We start from the raw sequence: 6,000 nt of genomic DNA on the forward strand, positions 1-6,000 counted from the left end.
GTAGGAGCCCTATGCCAGCAGAAAGGTTCTGGCAGTATAGGGACACAGCGAGGAGCAGAACAGTAGGATGGAATTTAACAACTTCTGAGTCAGTGGTGGAAACTTTCAGGAGTGAGCTAGTGAGAGTGGACTTGCATGATGAGAAACAAAAGGGAAAGTAAAAAGTGTTTCAGTATCAAAGGCTAAATTGTAAAGCAGGTTTCTAATACAAACCAGAGGTTCAGATAAGGAGAAAAATCTTCAGGATATACAGGATGGTGCAAATAGAGAAGAGGGAGGGCAGGGCAAGATCAGAGGTGTAGAATAAGCATGGAGGAGAGTATAGAAGGAAGGTCAGAAAGTCTACTGAGATTCTTAAGAGAAGAGGGAAAAGTTTTAATTTGATTTAAAAATACCACAAAGGCTAAGGAAAGCGATTGATAAAGTGCAGCTTCTGGAATATAAAATATACGCCACCTGACATGAGGGGCGTACCTACTGCAAAGACTTAGAGAGATGAAGAGCAACAGTCAAGACAAGAGGACTTCAAATCTGAAAGTGTTCCAGGAGATGGTTAAAGCAGACAATGGGAATGCAGGAATGAATTGTAGTAAGGTTTCAAGGATGAGGACAGGCTTTCTCATAGCAAAAATGACATGAAGGAAGAGCATATATTAGCTGTGAAAGACTCTCAATATTTTCCTAATAATTGGGCTCTAAGAAGAAAGTCATAGCCTGAAATTCAGTGCATAATCAAGGTGCCCAGCAAAGAAAAAGTCATAATAATATCCTATGACTGACTAGCCCTCTAGTTCATCTGGTTGAGATGCATAAACAAGAACAAAGTTTAGTTGGGAAGGAGATATAACAGAGTAAATCTGGCCTATAGAAGATAAAATAAAAGCTCTCTGGTCTCTGCAAGTTCCTGCCACTCAAAATAGACCTAGATTTAGACAGTTCACTCCCAAATGCAGTGCAAGGGGAACACAGTTTTAAAATTTAAGCAGGTGAGGTGTGGAGTCACCAAGAGTTAGAAGAAAGCACAGCTGAATAAAACAGGGAGATGATGTAAATAAAAATCTGGAAGCTCGGTGCTGCTGATCCATCCATCATTTTGGGATACATGGCTTGAATGCTATCTTGATCCTATATGTCCTTTTTTCAAAGAACTGAGGAGGGATCCCTCAGATTCATGAATGCTATTCTACACCAACACCAGGCAAACTTCAAACTTTTGCCATGCTGGATAACTCTGTCTCAGCTGTGGAGTTTGAGGTGTCTTTTTTATTATCTTTTAAGTTTCATGCAGAATAATTGGAACAGAACAAGAATTCAGATTTTCCCAAAGAATGTTTAATTTGTCCAGCCCCTTTTACTATCTCTCCCCAGTGTTCTAGTTGCTAAGAGTTTTTCCAGTCTCAGCAGCACGAGTAATTTGTACTATCTTTTGCCTTGCATTTTAAAGAGAGTCTTTTCTCCATGTGTCTGGAGTAGGTGCTAAAGGCAGACACACTGCTATCACAGATGTTTCTTCATTCACCATCTGAAATAAGATGACAAAAGGATCTAGGAATTACACAGTTATTTAAGAAAAAGTTGGAGATTACTGGAATAAAATGGAACAGCTGCTTTCTGTGGAAGCCAATAGCACTATGGCAGAAGTAGAATCAGCTCCCTTTAAGCCAGATGTCTCTAAATTAGAAACAGACCAAATAAAATACTTAAATATTGATGTGCTGTATGAAGATACTGTAATCACTTAGTCTAGATTTTGTTTCTGTCAAAGCAACCCTAAGCTCACTTCAGTACACAGTCATAGTAATCTTTGTGTGAGGACTACCAGGCATGTCAGAATGAGATCTAAATAGGTAGAACACTGGATGAGTGGTTGTTTGAAGCTGGATATCTAGGAAGGTTAAGAAGAAGCCTAAATGTAGTTTGAAGACCCACACTGATATTCCAGAGCAGACAGCTTACAAATACCTATATGGAAGCCCTTCTTTCTGGTCTGGCCACCCCATCTGTAGCCCTCTTCTCAGAGCATGAGTATGATTATGTATTAATAGGGGACAAGGCTTACCCTTTTCTTTTAAAGAATAGATATTTGGTTGTACTGCTTACTTCTTATATACATTCAAAAAGTTTTATATTCAAAGAAAGAAGCCTTGGGTTCAAAATTCTCCATAGTCCCTGTATTCCTGGCTGTAGTCATGAAGATTATCTTAACTACCAATTCAGAGGTTACAGTAGACAGGGTAGAGAGGTACTTCTTTAAAACTGAAAGGAGTAGGAAATTCATTGTCAGACACCACAACGGTTGTCATGGTAGCCAAGGCAGTCACCCTTTTCTAGGAGAAGAACCATTCTGCAGAGTCCATCAGGTGCAATCACAGCAGAGCAGCTCTGCTGACTCAAACTCACTTCGCTGGGAGTGTATAATATTCAAAATTTAAGCCACAATGGCGAATACAGATTGAAAATAACAAGGTAATTTATGAGATGTTAGTTGGCATATGGTGTACTTCAAAAAAGAACATTACAAAATAAGTGGAATATCAGCTTTGTGGTTAATACTGATGATGCCAAGCAAGTAAGAGCTGAGCAGGTAACAGCCACAGCTGGGCAACTCCAAAGGAGCACCTGTACTGTGCTGATACAAGGAGTCCTGGCAAATGAAATGCAGTCCATGTTTGCTGTACTGAGTATAATCTCTTGTCACTGTTTTTTCACATAACCCATTATTCTTGTCACTGTTATTCACATAACATCTCTACTAATTCACATTAGTAGAAATGTTACATTCTTTGGACAATACAATTTGTCTAAAAAATAAGATTGTCTAACAGGCAAGCCAGTGCTTGTATGGCAAGAATGGACACTAACAAGAAGATTAAGTTACCTGAGGAATTCAGAATTTTTGTGTTGTGAATACTGGTATAAGTGCTATATAATACCAATGGAAAATACACGTGCTTCTGTTTTTTGGGAAATAAATCTTGCTTTTGAAGTGAAATAGCCACCTCCTTGATTAAAGTTATCACACACCACCTAGAAACTGTCTCTGACAGTTCAATTTAACATACAAGTCAGGATTTTCAGGCAACACAATCTAATCAAGTTAGAAAAATATAAACAGATTAAAATCTTTTGAAAGATGAATGAAAGAATATTTAATATTAAGAGTCATGTGGTTAGAAGTAGGAACTTCTGGGCAGCAGAGCTATAGATTTTTTTTTACCTTAAATCTCTTTTTCCCTGTAACCTACCATGGTTATTATCAAGTGGAAAAAGCAAATAAAATAACAGCAAGGAATGTGCTTAATATTGAATGTCATCCTTTGTCATAGATACATGTAAAAGTATTAGATGTGATTTCTTGTTGTTAGGGTTTTCAGCTGGAGGCACCTAGTGAAAAATAATTCAGCTTATTGAAAATAATACATGAAAAAGTTACTTTTGTGAACTTTATATGTACCCATGCACTGTTTGCTTATTCTGTTGAGGAGATTGGTGCATGGTGTTCTGGGGCTTGTTATCCATGGGCCAGGTGGTACTGTCACTTGCACCACGTGAGGAGCCAATCCAGGATCCTTCTCAATGAGGCAATCCATGGGTTGAAATGCATTCTTTGGTAGTGTTTGTCATCCAAACTCATCAGAGGAGCTATGGTACAAAGTGCAGATAGTTCTGCCTGTCTGTTTTTAATGACGAAGGTGAACATATATTGCATAGCAGCATGGAGAGTCCATTTCCCTCTAGTGCTGGTGCTATCAAGACTGCTAAAGCTTTCTTGCACACAGAATTTATACAGGCAACAGAGGATTCTGCCAACCAAAAATCTTTGAATAAGACTTGAAAATCTCAAGGCTTATGTAGCTAGTTCTCTGACAAAGAGGACTAAAGTAATGATTACAGAGATGGAAGGATAATTTGCCTTACACATGGCAGAAAACATTCAAGAGAGTCTCAATCACACCAGCTAGTGTTGCTGTGAAGGACTATCACTGAGATATGTTTCCACTTTCCCTCCCTCGTAATCTTTTTTTGTCAGCTTGTTTAGCTTATTTATTATTTTAAAAATGATTGCCAAATACTCATTCTGGTCTCAATTTTCTTATCTAAGAACTTAGGGTAAGACTTTTTTTTATTCTGATTTTGATCATAGGGACAATGAGAATCTCACTTGAAGTCCCTGTCAACTGGTTGTTGACCTATTTTAAAGTATATTAATGCTTTAAAATGTTAATTTGACACATACAAGAAGGAATAAATGGCAATACAGAGGTATTTTCATGTTCCAAGTTGTGCTCAGCTATTGAAAGGTGTCATTGAAGGTGTCACACAGGGGATGTGTCCTTTCTATCTGTAATCTAAACAGGGTTGTTTATGTTTGTTCCCAGATTAATGATTAGTGCATCAGCTTTAATCTTGTTCATCAAGAAGCAGTAAAGAAAATTTCAAAAATCATGACCCAAGACTTCTGATTCTGACCACCTTGGCTTTTAGAAGATTCACAAGACATCTTATGTCACCACTGAGAGACGTAGCCAGTGTGTCATTTTTGAAGAAGTACTTTTTTCCCTCCAGTAGGAAAGCAAACATCGGAAAAAACTGTAATAAGGATCAGATTTTTTGGGTCCAAGATCAAAGCTCTGACTCCTGAACAAGGAGAAGGTGCCCAAAGGTTAATTCATAATTCATCTAATTGAAACTTGCATGATAGATGTGATCAGAATACAGACCAGAAGACATGAGTTGTATGGTAGTTTTGACTGAAAACCTGAGATGAGGTTGACAAGATTTGGCAGGGATCCAGGGAAGTGAACTAAGGTACACTGAGTCCTTTTTGGAGGGATGGATCCACAAATGTGAATTAAAACACAACTGAAAAGAAACCTAGTATGGCAAGCTGTGTACATTTAGATGATAAAAGTTTTAGGAGCTCCCTAAAATATCTGTAGGGTTTGTTTCCCCTCTTGTTTTTCGACACATTTATGGATTTTTTGGTCTATCTCATCATTCTGGTCTTGCTGGAAGAAAAAGTAAAATAGTTTTATTAATTCAAGTGTCTTCCTGTGCTGTTAGTTCAATTTTTTTTTTTTTAAATAAACCATGTTCCTTGGTTTCATTCTCTTGTAATATTCTGTCTGGCATTGCTAGAATATAGTGTTATTGATTAGAGTCATCTTACTACGTCCTTTGTAAGGGCTAAAAGAATTTCTTATGATGTGCCAATTTTTTAAGTACATTAATAAAGAGATGGAGTATTGAAAAGATTCCCCAAGAGTCATCTCATCCAACTTGTGCAAGCTCACCAGATATTTTATGAATATTATTTCTCTCACCTGTTCCTAAAAATTTTCTGAGATTTGCTATCTATTTGTGAACCCATTCTTTCTACAATAAATAAATAAATAAACAAAAACTGCAGTGTACTAAAAAAGCAGCATTGAATTAGTGAGAATTTTTCACTATAAATTTTTTAGTAGATATTTCAGCTTCAAAAGCATGTTTAAGTCCCTTCACTTTAGTGTTATTAGATAAAAATTGTATTCTGTCATCTTTGTTCACCATTAACAAGTGCTTTACTTCTATATAATGAATTAATATATCAAATGGATTAAATCCCTGGAGAGAGAGAGAGAGAGAGAGAGAAAGAAAGAAAGAAAAGAAAGAAAAGAAAGAAAAGAAAGAAAAGAAAAGAAAGAAAAGAAAGAAAAGAAAGAAAAGAAAGAAAGAAAGAAAGAAAGAAAGAAAGAAAGAAAGAAAGAAAGAAAAGAAAGAAAGAAAGAAAGATAGATTTAGCAGATATTTAGGAAACTATTTGATCTCCTCAACAATTAATGACTTCCTATATGACAGCAACTACTTTGAGCTGAAAAACTGATAACTATTCTCTATCCTTGAGAAGAAATACAAATCATTGCTTGCTCACAATTCTGGCCCTCAAAGCTCATCTATTTTGTACTGAAGTAATTTCACTGCACAGCAGCCAAGCTGAACAGCCCCATTTTAGTGTGT

The sequence above is a fragment of the Anomalospiza imberbis genome, chromosome 3, assembly GCF_031753505.1.
Source record: "Anomalospiza imberbis isolate Cuckoo-Finch-1a 21T00152 chromosome 3, ASM3175350v1, whole genome shotgun sequence".
Classification (NCBI taxonomy): domain Eukaryota; kingdom Metazoa; phylum Chordata; class Aves; order Passeriformes; family Viduidae; genus Anomalospiza; species Anomalospiza imberbis.